General features: G+C 34.5%; 1 protein-coding gene across 2 annotated transcripts in view; it reads right to left on the reverse strand.

Annotated features, from left to right (window-relative positions):
* Positions 1 to 19044, reverse strand: part of PH4alphaEFB (prolyl 4-hydroxylase subunit alpha-1) — a 169614-nt gene that overhangs the window by 91770 nt on the left and 58800 nt on the right. The gene's annotated exons all lie outside the window — the stretch shown is intronic.

Consider the following 19044-nt stretch of genomic DNA (forward strand, 5'->3'; position numbering starts at 1 on the left):
CGACACTGACAGAACGGATGGGCCGATAATTGAGAGGGTCGGAATGAAAAGTATGGAGAGTATTATATTAATTATACTATTTTTTTCTTTCTTTTTGTTTTTTCACTTTTCATCGTGCTGCTGCTCGTTCGCTTCCGCGCAACCACTTTTTTGTCGGATTATTCCCGTGTACTGCGCTTTATAGCGCGAGCTTCCCGATGTGTGTACGCACAGTCCAAGATATTTCGGTAAAAGGTAATTTTTAGAAAGAAATATCTCCCGCGATATGGATTTCATCCATTTTTGTTGTATATTTTAATCATTTAATTTCCATACGGTAAATCTATATGTTTCAAACGGATTCATACGCGCTTACGTCAATCTGTTTTTTTCTAAATGTATTTATCTATCTGAAAACAATTAATTAAAATTAAATTATGATAAATTAAAGACAGCCGAGTTTTAAAACTAAAATCGGATGAGGCATTTTCCCAAAATATTAAATATTCACACACAGATTTATGTTTACAACGTTCGTATTATTTATTCAAAATATTGACGCGCGCGCTTTACATAAGATACTTATTGATATTTTTTACTCTATATTTTTGTTTTCCTCTTTCTTCTTCCGAGTGCGCATCTACTTCGTCTCAAATGAGGAGAGTGCAGCAGAAATAAACGAACGAGCCCATAGCCTTATACGGCGGCCGAAAGTCAGAGGTAAGTGACCGGCGGCACCGAGCCGTGGACGCCACGTTACACACGCACACGTGTCTCTCTTTCTCTCTTTCGTCCTACAAGCGTCCTTTCTGCTCTTTCGCGCTCGCGATGCCGTCTCTCCGCACACCGGTTTACTCTTTCGCTTTGGCGAATCCGCCGGTCTGTCGTCTCCCTTTCGTCCCCTTATCCTTTTTCTCTTCCCCCTCGTGTGCGAAATGATGCCATCTACGACGCAGGGATGAGAGTGTGTACGTGATCGCGGGCACGTTTCCTACGCATGACGCTCCGAGTTGGCTCGTACGTGATGCATTCGCGTTGCATCGAGTGTCGAAGCGTCCGCATGCAGATGCACTCGTCTCTGGAATTTCAATTCGGCCGCGACACGCGATCGAATCGTTGCTCGAACTCAGCAAGCATAAACGCGAGAAATTATCAATCCCGCGAGATAAAGCCATCTAAAGAAGAATCTTTACTCGGCATTACGATTACCGTACCGTAAATGATGAAACAACTCAAAATTAGACAAACTAATCTCACAGTTAAAAAAACTCGATCTCAGAGTTAAATATGGCAAACTAAATTATTTTATTTTTTTTCAGGACAATTTTTGTGTTTTTTTAATATCTTGCTTGTTTTAAATGAATACTAAATTTAATTTTATAACATATATATTTATGAAATTAATTTAATCATTATCAGAATAGAAGACGAACACAGTAAGTTAATATTAATATTAAATATAATGCGCAATAGGCTACAGGTACAGAAAATGACGCAGGCAATAGATTTTAATCTATCGAAAATCGTCTATCAATTGATTCGTCTATTAATTGATACACGACTTGGTGGTAGTTGAAATGTCCATATTATTATCTATTCCTGTTGCCTATTGTGCATAGACCTTAATATTTATTCCTGTTCCTAATATTTCCTCCATTGTGCGCAGGGCTTTATATATTCTAATAGCGAATTTGGTCACGCACACTATTAATGCACGTTATACTACTTAATGCACGTTATACATGAAATTATTGAAATATAAAGATACATAAATATTTCAAACGATTGTACAAATAGACAATAAGTTTGTCATATTATTTAATAGAATATGCATCAATGATATCAATATCAAAGAGGTAATATTATGCTATTGTATTTAGATTTTATAGCAGTCTTTAATCCGATTGCATTAATTCGATGTAATACAGATAATCAAATTTGCTATAAAATTCATTCTGCTCTATCTTTGAATTCGTATTAAATTTCTCACATATTAATTACATGGAAAAAAACAATTTTATTGAAGGATCTAAACATTTGGCCAGATTTAAAAGTAATTTTGATGGATCATCAAAATAATTGCGAGAGTATAAAAATGAATTATTAGAAATTGGTTCAAACTGATTGCTAAAACATAAAAAAATTTTGCAATATTATCATCATACTTGGATATCCTATATAATAATTTTGATGGCTCAAAAAAATTACTTTCAGATCTGTATCTTATTTTGACTCTATCGACTATCTAAATTTTTAGATTCTTCAGCAAAACTATTTTTTTTCGTGTATATTTATTTACATATCTTACGTAAAACGTCTTTAGTAATTTAGCTCCTCAGCGCGACCAAGAATCTACGTTTTTCCGAGACTTCAAAAGAGCGTTGCCAATTAGACGGCAATTTAATTCACGAATTATTCGATTAAAACCGCTTTTGACTACCAAAATTTTCTTGGAGAAACCACCCTCCGTCGTTCGTACGCGGCAGTTGCGAATGCATTCGGGAAGCGAAGGGGAAACCGACGCTTCGCACGCGAATTAATTTGGATCGCGGGGCGCCGGTTGAGTTGGCCGGAAACCGAAATGCATTCTTAGAGTCCGTCGGTCCTTCCGCCGTAAAATCCGCTCGCGCAGTCGCCCATATCGCACGATTTATTTCCCTTGGCGACCGCAATATTCCTACCGCCTTGACTGCTGGACTTTAAGGGAACAGTCACAGGCGAGAGCTATGGACCCAGTTCCTTCGCGAAACTTTAATTTCTCACGACCTCGCAAAAGTCTCGATGGCGCCGTCTCTCTACGGCTAGATGTGTGCAGCCGTACCAAAAACTTTTTAGCGACAATGGCGCGTGGTGTAAATGTCTGCGTCTACAACGAGCCACTCGGTTATTAAACCTTAGGGCAGAAATGTTCTTTAACCCATTCAAACTTGTTTGCCCTTTATAATGACGAGGAACGGGAGAGGGGGAAACGCAAATTATTAATAAATGCCAAAAATATTCTTGCGGTTAGAATTCATAGAATTATTTCGTGCGGATTAAGCGGATTACATACGTACATATATATTGTCATATCGATCGATTCGGTTCATCAGTTTAATATTTCACAGAAACATTCTGGCCAAGTGTAATTGCGTGGGAAGCACGAAAACGTTTTTCACTGCTAAAATTTTTACGACAGGTGGATAAAACTATCCGAGCAGGGGAATAATAAAATAGATATATACAGTGGCGGAAAAACTAATGGATTTTAATGCGAGCGTTTAAATCAGGCCATTTATTTATACTTTTATTCGCTTTTATTTATTTATTAAATAACAGCAATTAAAAACGCTGCGCGCTAACTGTGGCAAAAAAAGATACCGTACGGTGATATATTCGTTAAAAAGTCACACATCCACCGAAACGTGAAATGATTTCGCCCTTCGAAATCTGGACATTTGACTGGCGTTGAGATTTATTCCGTCTTTTCATCCGCGTCAATCGTGATAAAATTAATTTCGTTTGTTTCGACGATTACCGTATTCGATCGTTTACCCCTCGTCGCGGGATCGTCGTTTATTATAATCGTCATTGGATCGGTCTCCCTTTCGACTCGGCTCTGCGTGTTTGCTCGAATTAGCATTATTATTTTCCGACGCTTTTTTCTGTCCCCGCCGTTGACAATTACGGATTACAAGCGATAAATTAAAGCTCGGCTTAATTACGAGCTTGCGTGTCATACCGACTCGCGCGAACGTTGCACGGCATGCGTTAAGGGTGTGGGGAAGGGGGCGAAGTATAAAGAGAAGGGTGGAAAAGGAAGGAGAAGAAGGATAAAGCAGCGGCTGCCTACGTTGAAGCGCTGTTTGCACAATTTTTTTTTTCTCTCATCTAGCTGGATTAATGCGTAAACCGAGCAGCTCATGAAGAAACGGCGAGCCGTGCCGCGTGACAAATAGTCGTCGGACGCGCGAGTTGATTTGAGTACCGCCCGTTTTTCCTCCTCTCCTCCTTCTTTTTTCTCTCATTTTGCATCGCAACTCTCGCTACCTCACGTCGCAGCGCTTTGGCGAATCCGCAGGAGAGACGAGATTTCGCGACAGAGAAACAGAGACGCTTATTACCGACGGTAGCAGCGACCAGTCCGCATGCTTATCCAGGTGAAAAATCGCGTTTCCCGCGGTCTCCTGTTTTTCATAATTTCCGCGTTGTCGCCAATTAAATCTTGGCACTTGCAAAATTGGGTCCGCGCTCTTTACACTTTCATGCCGCTTTTGTGTACTTAACGCGAGAAGTACAAATGGACCGTGGAATGAGGGAGAAATAAAAATATAACCGCTTTAGATTTTAGTTTTGGGAAGGAAAAGAGAGAGAGAGAGAGAGAGAGAGAGAGAGACCCCGGACAACGGAAAATGCGGTTAAAACGAGGCGGCAGCTAATTTCTGTCCGTTTTCCACGTAAGTTTCGCGCGTGTATTCGTAATGAGACTACCGCAAATAACGGCGGAACATTTGACATTTGCCGGGATATGGAAGATTGATATCGCGAGACCGCGCGCGCGGAATGGACATACGTCGTCGAGATCAACGAGGCCGCGTGAATCTTTTAGCGAGGAGTTATATTCTTCGCGAGAACGGATTGGCGCTACGAACATCGCTAAATATCATTCGCGGTTAGTGGCATGGATGTGCGCGATAGTCACATACGCGCCGAGTGCATCGACCCCGAGGATAAATCGAGAACGGCGGGATGAGTGGCTGAATAATTTCTGGCTGTCTCGGAGACATTGTTGGCAGCGTGCGCTCGTGAAAAATGCACGGCGATATCATTGCACGATTGTCGGATGTTCGTGTGCATGCCCGTGTCGGTTAAGATAACGTAGAAGGAGGAAAACCGTCAATCTTGTGGTTATTTTATTTGGAAAATGGGTTATTCTCTCTCTCTCTCTCTCTCTCTCTCTCTCTCTCTCTCTCTCTTGCATTATCGATCTGAACATCTCTCAACTTATGAGTTTAGTTTCTGACAATCTAAACATTGCTGTATTTATTATCGGGAAATACTTGTTTTGACTGATCAGTAAATGCTAAAATCTATTGTGAGAAATTTAATACGAGAAATAAACCAGTAACTGAGTCGAATCGATATCGCACTTAATTATAATAAAAATACAGGAATAGAGATAATACATGAGGAAATATTAAAGTACTTGGAATAAAAGAATAATCGCGTATTATATATATATATATATATATTTTTTTTTTTTTTTATAAAAATCAATCTCGCCTGTTATAATTTGCGTTTGAAATGCGATTACGTTCGCGGATCTCCCCCCGGCCTAAGATAACTAGAACAGCCAGCCTTTTCATTATGAAATGGATTGCTTACCGGAGCTAATTGAATGCTCGTTGCTGCATCTGATTATGCGTCGTAGACCGTTCTGAAGTTGCCATTTGCAGGCCACTACGTGTATATACATCACTCGGCGGACGTATATGTACGTCAGTCGTATCCTGCCTGCCCTGCGGCAGGATCCGTTTAGCGTTCATTGTCCTGCGACGCTCGCGGAAATGAACATTCCACGATCGACTGTTTACCACGCGTCTCTGTTACGACGGATGTCATGCTAACGCGCGATTACGGTGGACAAGCCTGACATTAATTGACTAATGATCCGCGCGTCTGCAAAAATCATTAGGCACGATGTCATAGATTAATCGATGTTGCAACCGATTCGTCCCGTTAAACGGCTGAGAACGGATCGAAAATGTTTCGTAAAACGTTTTTTTTTTTTTTTTTTTCAGCGTTGTAAACATTTACGAGCAATTGCATCTGTATCCACGAATATAAAATATTCAACATGTGATGTAAAATGCGAACAAGTTTATAGTTATTATTGCTTTTTTCACTTTGAAAAATTCACAGGTTTTAAAGTGAGATTATGTTAGCCTCTCTTTGAGAGAAATGTAAAGCACGTGATTAAAAATTTTTCAATTAAATATGCATTTGATTTGACCGAGAAATATCCGAAATTGATTCTGAATTTTTTATAGCGATACCTTTATTCATGATCGTAAATACAAATAGGAACATTTTTTTTTAAACAAAAAAGTATTTTATAATATGAAATCGCGATGAGAAGAAGAAAATCTAATTAAAGATACATATACAAAAATATAGAATGAATATTTGTTATTGAAATAATATTGGCATTGAACATCACATTATTTACATGAGATGAGAGATAACAATCGCGATAACGCTCAATTCACTCTAAATTTTTTTCAACTACGTAAAAAAAGCAAAAAAAAAAAAATGTTGATGAAATGGATATAACTCTCACGTCTCTAACAGATAAATAATTTCTAGAGGAATAAAGTGGAAAGGTTTTATTTGTCGATTAAGGATAAGAAGAATAATAGGAGGAATAAAAATTAATCAGGAAGGGATGGAATAATACATGCGGGTTTTCATTTGAAGAGACTGAGGAATTAAATCGGGCAGATCATATGCCCGCACTATCAACGTCTATAATTTGCCGTTTCGCCTGTGGCGGATAATGTTACGGCTACTTTACAGATTGCATATGGATGAAGCGGAGTGGCATACGAGGTAGAAAGCGCGCTTTTCATGCGGCAGATGGACAGATGTCCCGACCGGGCATGTACGGAAGCGAAAACGAAACAGAAGCGCGCGCGACGACAGAGATAATAAAACCATTAGGATCAAACGTTACGCGCCGTTTTTCGTTCGTAATAAATGATACTCGCGGAAGAAAATATGAGAACACGCCACGCAATATTTTACCGGCGTAAAATCCGCACCGAGCGCTATCAATCATACTTTCGAAGACTCCCAAGTTGAAACGTCGCGCTTTCTATCTTTTTTTTTTTTCTTTCTTCTTTTTTAATAAAGAGTATAAATAATAAAGGATGAAAATGTAGCGCCGCGGCAAATGATTAAAATAAAGTTGGGAAAGCGTCACGGAATCTTTTGCATCTCCAACAATTTTTCAGATATCTCGCTCGAAACTTTTTCGAATGAACTGTTTCTAAACTGTTTCTCGCGGAAGCGATATTTCTCTCCCTCTCCTCTCTCTCTCTCTCTCTCTCTCTCTCACTCTCTCTCTTTCTCGCTTCTTAAAAATAAATATTTCTCTGTTGGCAAAACTTTTTGTTACGAGAAATGAAATAGAGACGATCTCTCCGAAGAGATATGCCGACGTAAAAAATCGTGCGGCGGAAGATTAATATTTCTTGAACGAATATTCGTTCGATTCGAATGTCGAAGGGAGATACGATGGACGAAGATCCAGTTTCCATTTCTCTTAAAAACCTCTCCCTTCGCTCCGATAGACCGAACTTGTCGCTTCGGCGCAAACAATATCCATTCCGTCCACGCGAGGAGAAGCATCAGCGTGCCGCAGGCGAGAGTAATAATAGAGAATGCACTGATGCTGTAATCTGACGCGCGCTGTTCTGTACACGATGAGATAATCGCATCGTCGTCGTCGTCGTCGTCGTCGTCGTCGTCGTCGTCGTCGCAAACGAGTGTTCCGACTTTTGCGCGTCGCCTCACGGGATGCGCCTAATCGCGTATCCGACGAGACGGGGAAAACTCGGGAATTATGCGAGCAAACTGTGCGGGCAGCTCTCTGCTTTCGATGTACCTTGGCACTTAGCAGTCGCGAATAAGCCACGAGCAACGAGAGAAACGACTCGCGCAGCTGCTAAAGCGACAAACGTGAATAACGGCCAGGATGCATCTTTTCCCGAAGAGGGGAAGAGTGTATTATATGATAGGAGTAAAAGAGTAAAGCAGCCGATAAATAAAGGAAACCAATCCCTTTTTTTTTTTTTTTTTTTCAGAAAAGAAAAAGTATCGACATTGAGAATGTATTAAAGAGAATTCTTGGATTAAATTAACACTTCTTTGATACTGACAAATTAAAATCTTCCAGAAAGGAAAAATTATTAGAAAGGAAAAATTCTTCATTTTCTCTGATAATTTTTAATACGTAATGATATTTAAGATATATATATTTTTTGTGCAGATTCATTAGTAATTAATTACAGGAATAATGCTAATAAATTCATCACACTTAGCAAATTTTAAATTTTATGTAATTTATTTAATTCGTTTTAATGAAAATTCAAATCTTTGCTTAAGAACTTTATTTAAAAACTAAGAATAGTTATCAGATCAAAAATAGTTATAGATCAAATAGAGACACATCTAAATCTAAAGAATAAAATTTACCTTCGTATGTTTTGATCAAAAGATGAAAAAAAATTAATTTATCGACATCTTTCTTCAAAGTTTTCACATCCTGAGATGATATATATATATATATATATATATATATATATATATATAATTCTGTGCTTTCACTAAATTAAGACATTTTCCACGGCGATTTAATTTTACTTATTGGATTTCAAATTACGTTCAGACATTGACGCGTGCAATATGGATAATTATATCACTTACATCCACTCTCGATCCTGTAATATTTATATTCACGTGGCGCATTTCTAAAAATCGAAGTAAAGTAGAGAGACAGCAAACTTTCACGAAAAATCTATGTTGTATATTTGATGGTATTGAGGCTTGCGCGACTTCGGTTTGTTTCCATCACCGTTCAGACTCACCCCTTTGTGTACACACAGTGGCGTAACGAAATCGAGCCAGCGAAACCGTTCCACTTCGGTGCCAGCATCGCCCGCTCTCTCCCGGTCGTTCTTCGATAAACGAACACGCAATTATCATTAATTGCGCGATTGATCAATTTTTTCCCTTTAGAATTAATGACAATTCGTACGCTATTAAAGTGATGAATATTCGCGCATGCTTCGATCTATTCACGGGGAGTGAAGCGACATGTAACAGGAGCACCGAACTTTGATCGTATCGCATACTTTACCGTGGTCCGTTAAATCTTAATTAATCATCGATTCGCAATACGGTAGAGTAAAGTCTCGCGTACAGTTAACGTCGGGGTGAACTGTGCAAAGTGCCGCGCGAGTGTAATTACCTTCGCGAGTGAATTCTGTGCGAAGTGCATCGAGGGAACCTGAAGGAAGAGGAAGGCCTAGGAGGTATCGGGTAATGGTGGAGCAATCGAGGGGTAAGTACCTTGTTATTACTTTATTGCCTGCTTTGCGAAATTAACTGCTGGTGTAATTGTTGTATATGAAAAATAAAGAAAAAAATGGAGGGAAAATAAAAATATAAAATTATGTTAAAATCAGTATTTAATAAAATATTTTGATATTTTTGAAATATAAAACTCATAATGTAAATATCTTCATGTATTTGTCTCATCGAACTGGAAGGAGAGGTATACAAATTATAGTGAAATAAAAATAAATTGGTAAAAATTTAATAGGAAATGTTAATATTAACATGCGATTTTTTTATTTCCGTTTATTTTCTAAATATTTTTAAAATAGAAAGAATTTAAGATTTTTTATATTTAGTCTGTTTCTAGAATTAAATATTGTATAAACTAGTAAAATAATGTTTACAGCTATTTTTGTCAATATTAAAATACGCTTCGCGCGTGTCATTTATTTAATATTATACATTTTTATATAAAATATTTACATCACATATTATATAATTTCACTAAACTTTCAAGTTTAACATTTGTCAATTATGCCTGTAACATGAAGTAAGCAAAGCAAAAGAATAATTAACGCGTCAACAATTAAAATTTTATATGCTCCTTTATGAATAGAATCTAATGTTTAATTAATTAATTAAAATTAATTCTTAATATATATTAACAGCACATTAATTGAATTTTGTGTGGAATATAATAATTTGCAAACATATCGACAAATATCGTCAAAAGTATTTCGATGATAGTATAGTATAATTTATTTTATTATAATTGTAACGATATACATGTAATAACAGATTCACGATAATTACGAATGATTTTTATAATAACGATCTAAATCCAAATATCTGTATTGTGCACTTTTAATATTATATAATATTTTGTAATACATACATACGTAATATAACGAGAGCCAATTAATTTTTATTGTAACAATTGTTTGTTATAAGACGTACAAAATATCTATATATTTATTTTTTGATAGGTAGTAACAAGTCTATTAAACAAAACGGTAAATGCACGATAAGATTATTCAGAAGGTATTTAAAACGTAATGATTGCAGCATTTAATGTTGAGTCGTCAAGAGACGTTATAGTGCCTCGTATTAGTTAGATATTATTGTTGTCGTAATATTGTTGAAAATTTGTTGTACACACGGTACAGGTATAGTTGCCTTGAGAATTGTTTACGGGTCGTGGCCGTGAGCGCGGTATGTATATACGGCGCCGTAGCGCGTACCGTGTTTACGAGCGCTCCGCGTGTTATCATTCTTTATCTAGCGTTCGTACGGACGGATAGCAGTGCGCGTCGCATCGCGTTTCTTCACATTTTTTCATTGTTAAATGATACCACTGATACCAAACGTTGCTGTACCGTATGAACAGAACAGTAAATGCTTCTATATAACGATTGATTAACTATTGATTAAACATATCGAGACGATGATTTTAATAAAGTATATACATATTTCGCGTGACTTATTTCTTTGAAATTCACGACTTTTGGTGAACATTAACTCCTCTAAAGGATGTGGCCTTGACGTGGCAGAGGGGCTCAGTATTCCGAGGGGTTACCTAAGCGGCATTATTAGTCGGCAGAATGTTGACCAGACGTTAGCCACTGTTGGTCCGATGTTGGCTGATGGTTTGCCGATTAATTTGTGCTACTTGGGTATGTACCCCAAAGACGAAGAAGCCAACAGTACCCATTGCACCGTTATTAATAACATTAATATTAACGTTAGGTAATATTACTGTTATTAATAATGTACTAACACAGCATAGCCACGAGTCGTGAAATGGCTCTTATGTGGCAAATGCGTTTCACGCATGAATACTAACACAGCATAGCCACGAGTCGTGAAAGGGCTCTTATGTGGCAAAGTTGATTAATGCGTTTCACGCATTAATCGTCGGTTTTGAACTGACATTCCGCCGCCGATTTAATTGTGAATGAACGAACTGCAGCCAGTTCGTCGCGTCGCGCGTTTGCTTCGGGAGTGACGTAAGCGGATTAAAAGACGAACTAAAAGACTTTTCCTCGTCCTGCGAGGGCTCGTTCGAAAGATATTTTATTTGAAATTAGTCTGCGCGCGTTGTTAAAGTAATTCGCGAGTGTTTTTCGCGAGTGTCTTGTGCTGCGAGGACATCCGACGACCCGACATCTCGAGAGGAGGAGGAGGCCTAGGAGAGGCATCGGGCACCGGCGGAACAACCTTGCGGTAAGTACACATTTCTTGTTAACAAAATTAAAATTAATGATTTTCACATTTATTTAAATCATTATCGATATCGATATAAATTTAAAATTTATATAATTTGGGAAAGAGAGAAATGATTTAAAATTTCGTATGAATTTATTTCTATAAAGATCTTTTTTAAAAAAAGGAAATTATATAATTATTGCAAATGATTTTTGGGAATTATAAATTATATATTTTAATAAATATTTAATTGAAAATGAATAGATTTGATATACGTAAGAACTATTTTCTGAAATATCTATCTATTTGGAGCGCTGCTATAATTTGAATATTTTATTTGTGTGTTACAGAATCATCGTAGCTACGTGGCAGATTAACTCCGCTGTTGCGCATCGGGTCGGTGAGTGATGAATTTTTTATACTAGGGTAACAAATTTGTGGAAAATATATTAGATAATTTTCATATTCACTATAAAAATATTGCAATTCGATATGTCTTCACAGATTCGTTGCCCTAAAATGGATAAGTTTAAATAGTTTAGAGTTTATATTTAATCCTGGAAATCACTTATTGATATCACTTATTGATTTATTGTATTATAATAATGTGTTTGACACATAAACCTCATAAAATAAAATTCATTGTATCGATATTTGATTATTTCATATTGTTCTTTGCATTTTAATTGCGAGATATCTATATTAGTAGCTAAATATTAATTGTTTCAAAATTATGAAATTATGAAAAACTCTCGCAAGAAAGAATAAATAATTTAAATATTTTATGAAATTAGATATATATAATATATTACATATATAAAGAAATCTAAATAATTTTAAAATGATAGTTTAATTTATTAGATGTTTCTTTGAAAACATTAATGAAGTTTTTAAATTCATTATATATATATATATTTTTTTTTTTTTCATATATTTTTAAATTAAAATATTTTTTAAAGATGTATTATATAGAATAATAGAAATGACATAAAATCATGTAAAAGAAAGTTATACTATATAAAATACTCACATTTTTTAAAAGCAATAAGTTTTCATTGAAATCTTTTTGAGATTTATTTCTAAATAAAAGAAACGAAGATTACAGAAAAATACTATTTTATTTTTATGTATAATAAGAATATTATATTTATATTATGTTTTTTATTCACCTATCTATATCCTCTTCCTCCATTTTATCAGGATTAAATATCTAAATCGGTGCATAAAAATGATATATATCAAAAATTTTTTAATAATTTATATCACAAATGTAAGTGGATAAGTGAATAAGAAAAGTGAATAAGAAAAAGTTATAATCAATTATATAACAAACGTGCCGATTTGACTCTAATCATGTTTAATCTATCCATATATTAATTAAAAACTTTACATAAGTTAACGAGAAACAACATGACATGAGATTCAGACATAAATATTTTGTTGTTAAATTGATAATTATAAATTATCAATTTACTTGAAAATGCATCTGTTTTATATTAAAATCTTAAAACGTTGATTTTTAATTTAACACCTAACTTAGAATACTGTAGAGGTATTATTGACATAACATAGATTTTCTAAACAACATTATTTATTAAGTTTACTAAGTTATTATATTCGATAAATTTGATGCATGTACAATATCTAATATTCAGAGTTTATAGTGATACAATAATTTATTAAAAAAATTGTATATTGCACAATATTGGTATACTGATTATACGGGAGTTTCATTATCCCGGTTGGATCTCGTGTCATTCACCTCAACATTTTACGTCGCACTGTCACCTAATTCATGGTGAGATTCAAATAACGGTTTCGATTGTACGCGAATAATACGGGCGTAACAATATGGGTTTTAGATTTTTCTATTCGCGCAAATATTATTCATTAAATAGTTTACATCGTTTTTATTTTTATTTATTTATTTTCATATAATATTATTTAACTTTCTTGAATTCTATGGTGATATACAATCTAATTTCTTTAAATCGAAAAATAATAAAAATAATAATTGATAATGAGATGAAATAGAATAATGAGTAATGAGTAATGAGTTTCTATAAATTTTAAATTGAATATTAATTACGCGTATTTTCAAAGAAAATTTTACTAAATTTTACTAAATTAACATTACGTGAAACGCTTTTGCAAATTTTGAATTTTATTAATATTTGAATGGCCCTCGCGATCGATTTCATGAATGATACATACGTTAAAATAAACCGTATCGTCTACCGGCATTAATAATTAGCCGGAATAGAAGGAATATATCTCCTTCCTCTCTCTGGCTGTATATGGCCAAAATTTCTGGCTAAATGGTCAGAATTGATGTGGAGCAACGTGGCCAGGAGCAACGAAGGTGCAATCTGGCCTGAAGATCAACAATTAGGTAATAGATCAACAGTTTGATCAATAAAAGTATTGGCCAAAAGAGATAAGTACTGGTAAGGATTGGTAATGAGTATGTTTGCATACTTGCAATTGTATGTAATACTGCGGAAGTATAAACACCATCCCGATTTCCCTCTCTTTATTAAACAATTTTCACATTTCTCATCGGATAATCGTGATAAGATCCGAGTAGGTAGACATATTGTCTTAACTCTTATGGATAGGTAGTAATATTGTTGGAATTCACAGAGTAGGTAGGAACACTATAGGAAAATTCGCTGTAAATAATAGAGATAAAAAATTTGTGGATAGGTCGGAATATTATGAGAATTCACGAGTAAGAATATTATAAGAGAATTTACAGATAGGCAGATATAAAAATTCGGGTGGGCAAAGAAATTATTATATTATAAAATTTCGGGTGGGCAAAGAAATTATTATACTATTATGATTAAAGCTTAAAATTAAAACTTAAATCAAAGCTTACATTTAAGCTTTAAGATTATTATCCTTTTTAAATTAAAAATATATAAAATATATAAACATATATATAGATATATAAAATATTAATTATAATATTTTAATTCAGAAGATTTATCCATTAATTAAAAATGAACTAAAAATAAATATTATTTATAAATTATTACATTAAATTTGCTTTTATTAAAATTTGAGTAGATTTTATTTTTGTTGTATTTTAATATTGTATGAAATAATCTTTTTTTTATATTTTCTCTTTATATAATATTATACATAGAATATCATAATATAATAATAAAATAGAACAAAAATAAAAATTATATTATATTCGATTGTATCTTGTGAAAAATTATTGTATTACATTTTATTGTATCTTGCGGAAAATTTTATATTTTTATTGTATTTATTGTATTTTTATTGTATTTGATTATGTATATATTTTCATATGTAATTGTATTATTTGATACTAAATTCAATTGTATAATAACTAATAATTAAAACATACGTGTTTTACTTTTAAAAGAAAAGAGGACCGCCAATGAAGATTGGTGCAGGGCCTGTACAAATTTTATCGGATAAATATTCGGACTGAACGATAATAACTTTTATTATTGTACCAAATAATACAAATTTTACAATTTTATTATGTTATGATGTATTTTTCATTGTTATTAAATTTTTGTATGTTTATTGAATTTTATTTTGTTATAATATAAAATTTATATAAAATATATTTTACTTATGTTTACTTTCATATTTAATCTGTTATTAAATTTTATTTTAATATTAAATTATATTGTACAAAATATGTTGTATAAATTATATTACATAAAAAATAATAAATGTAAACAAATTTAAAAAAAATATATATATATATAAAGAAAAGAGGACTGCCAATTGAAATCGACAGGAGTGATGAGGGCCTGTACAAATTGATCAATTTCTAAAAACACAATAGAAGTCATAGCATAGAAGATTGCTATAACTAAGTTTAGAATTGTAGTAAATAATGAATATAATACATTTCCGTCGAGCATTGTGCTGCTACAAATATTTATAACTAATACAAAATTGTTAATTGTTGAAATTTTGTTTTTAAGTGTTATATAATTACTGTCATTAAAACCTCACAAGTATTAATATTTGATAGTTATGCTTCACTAACATAAAGTGAAAATGAAAGAACCAATCAACATCGTAGAAAAACGTCAACAATTAAAACCTTACATGGCTTTTTTATGATACATATGATGGATACATATGCTACAAGTACAAATATACAGTAGATATTTTATAATAAGATAATTTATAATATTCCATTGATTTATTTAATAATGGCACGCTCATAATTATTAATTAATTATATTGTATTCACTTTTATTATACTTAATTTTAATTTTCCCTGATTTATGTCAATCTATTCATTTATTCAGTTTATCAGATGATTATATCGTAAAATAACACAAAAGTGAGACGCGAGGCAAATGAAGATTTTTTAATGAACCGATAAACTCATTTGCATAAATTAATACCATATCCATTAATTAAATATGTTATTAAAATGTATTAAAACATAAAATTAAATTTTTGTTTGTTTCTCTTTAATTTGAGATTCATTTCATTGAAGTTCAATAATATAATTGGAGAGACGATAAGAAATAATAACATAAATAACAAATTTATTATATAATCATTTTATTATTCATCACTTCTTTAATTTAAAGATCTCTAATAACGTATCTTCAACTGTAGATATAACTATAACTAGAAGTGAATTATAAACGGATCTGCTTGCGGATCTATTTTTTTAATGTTACCATTTGAAATTCAAAGACAATGATGTCATAATACTATTAAAAATAGACAACAGCTTTGAGTGTATAAATTTGGAATAAAGTCTTAAAAGTTTCGATTACTGGTGCTTTCTACTCTCCGTTCACATCAGCCTCGCGGCGTACGACCAACGTTGAGCTGTTCGTATTTGCGAGCTTGCCGTTGGCGTAGTTTGCTAGTTGGTTCTCTCTAGTTCTAACCCTTTCATTCTCATGAAACATGACAGATACTGTGAAACTGTACTGCTCGATCCAGTCAAGATCGAATCAAATGCGTCTTTACGAACAATATCAGAAACGTCAATATCAAAAACGCCGGTAGAGATCTCGCTCAAACTTTTAATGCACACATCGCGCACAAGTTCGCTCGCAGATTTTTCTGTATTTACGTAATGTGAAATTTTTAGAAGATTTCGATTCTAAACGAAAACTTTAAATATTCTATATTGTTGTTTACAAAGTGCACCGATCTACTGCACCGATGCACGGATCTAATGATGTTTTCTCTCGCGAATGACGTAACTCCGGCTGTTTAAACATTTTAATACGGAAAGACGTGTATTTATTGCACACGCAAGAATCCGTGTCTATCGTATTTATGGTATGCTCATTTCCGTAAGAGGCACATGTCGTTTCGCAGCAACGGATTATACAACCGTAGAAAAGGCTGGCATTATAGATGCACATGCGAGTGACTTGCTCATAAATTCGAGATTTTTTTTAAACTATTACGTATATTTGTAATGATCAACGTGTTACATTTGAAGAACATATTTTTATCATGTATCATATATATATATATATATATATATATATAATATAATATAATATAATATATAATGTAATATATATATATATATATAAAATTAAATTATAAATTGGATAACGCTATTCAATTTTTTCGGAATGTCCGAAATCCTTTTAAGAAAAATTCATTGCAAATTTGTCAAAGGAGCTATTAAAATGAAATTCGGTGCTCTTACATGCGCACAAGGAAAATTTTACGAATTTTGTGTAGGGAGGAAACTGAGAGAAGATCTATTAACTCTACAAACAGGATGGTGTAATGTTCTCATGCCCCTTGTTTCTTGCTTCAAATATACTTTTTTTTTATTCAATCTACAAGTTTCATCAAAACTTTGTAGCGCGCCATTCCTGGATATCCACCGTCCTACATTACCGTGCTACGCTTTCCAGTTGTTGAAGCCACCGAAACGCTGTTTTTCCTAAATCGCATCGCGGATTACCGTAAGATCGACCGTAAGAGCGAACGACCGGCAGATGCTGGGTAACGGAAGATAGCGCGAGTTCTCGCCGCAACGTCGACGAACCAACAATAAACCCGGACTGCCTGGAGGAGATGTGTCTGCCGCGCAGAACTGCCGCTAGAACACGTATATTCCGTGTATACGCCGCATGGCGATGTACGATGCGGCACAATTCAGATGTATAGCGAATGTCGTAGACGACGACGTGCAACCGGTGATGGTCGACTTAAGCTTATCTCCCATTCACGGATCCGGGCTGTGTATGGTCTAGTCTGCTCATTAGACGGTCTTGTCGTTTCCCCGAACGTTCGCGGCTCAACGTCAGAGATGGAAAAGCGGGACGTGGATCCGTGACACTCCCCGGGGAATCCCCGGAGAATCCCTCCCGTGAACGTTAAAATCTCTAATTCCGAAAATGATGTATGCAACGTCGTAGGATTGAATGTCGCGTAAATTAATTTTAATTTGCTCCTAAAAGCCTAGAGATATCATTCACGATAAGATAAAATTTTAATTTTTGTCCGTTCCACCTTTTTTTTTTTTTTTTTTTTTTTTATCAATTACGCGCTCGTGCGTAACATAAATTTGCGTGTAATTTCGAAATTTTATTATTAAGATTGAAGCTTTAACCGCATATTATTACATAACTTTTATCGAAAATTTCCAACGCGTGGTTTTACACAACAGTGTTTTATGCGGCTTTATGGGGCATTATCATTTTGCCTGAAATATTGAAAATCTCGGTGGAATTTGGTATTAATAGCGACAGCACGGAGCATTATACTCTTTACGGTACATCATTTATCGATGTTGAACCGAGCGATCGATCGTTTCGTAAATCGAAACGGAACAAAGCTAACAGCAGCGCCGGCGCAACTATGAATAATCATGCGCATTGTGTTAAATACCTCCCCATGATCATTTGATAATGGCTGATCGACTCATCTCCATTTCGAATAATGGTTTGTTCATTAGGATCTGATGTAGTATCGCATTCCAAAACTCGAGGGTTCCAGTCAACCAATTTTAATCGTGCCGTTTCGTTAAATCAAAAAAAAGAAAAATAAATAAATATTTATTTCCAACGAAATTTCTCTTTTCGCTTTTAATCCATTAATAAATGTGGGCGAATTAAAGATTAATTTCAATGGTACATTTAATCCGCATTATCATTGGATCTTCAATACGGTGCTATTATTATTTAATCTAAATTGCTTTCGTATCTAAAAATGTCGGAAGGAATTATCCATCTCGTTATATCTATTTATACAGATACAAATTTCATCACCGAATAAAATGAATTATACCGAAAGAGCTACACTCTGCGCGGATTAATAAAGTGCAGGTCGCGGCCACAGGTGGAATTAGCTGGCGTGATAAAATTTTCACAAGGGTCATTATCTTGTAAAAGTGTAGCCGACGATCTCGCGAGGAGGGACCCTTGGCGCATACGAGGAAATAATTACCGCAAGCACGGCAATTAGTTTTGAATTATTATGCCGTGGCGCAGCTGCAATTTCGCGGAAATCACTCCTTTAATCCGGCAAGAGTTCGCTTCGGTTCGCGCCGTTTGTTCATTCGCGGAATTTCGTCCTTTGTAATCGCGGGGCGCAAGGGAGCGACGGATAAATACGTTCCGCGTAACGGAATTTCCATTAAATTAGGAATATTTGTACACCGTGCGCAAACTATTCGCCGGCTAATGTTGCCCGTATCCGCATTCTCTCGTTACGTTCTTTTCTCGGGGCGAAAAATAAATTACGATTATCTCGCACATACATCTAACG

The sequence above is a fragment of the Pogonomyrmex barbatus genome, unplaced genomic scaffold (assembly GCF_055798465.1).
Source record: "Pogonomyrmex barbatus isolate J1 unplaced genomic scaffold, ASM5579846v1 scaffold18, whole genome shotgun sequence".
NCBI lineage: Eukaryota > Metazoa > Arthropoda > Insecta > Hymenoptera > Formicidae > Pogonomyrmex > Pogonomyrmex barbatus.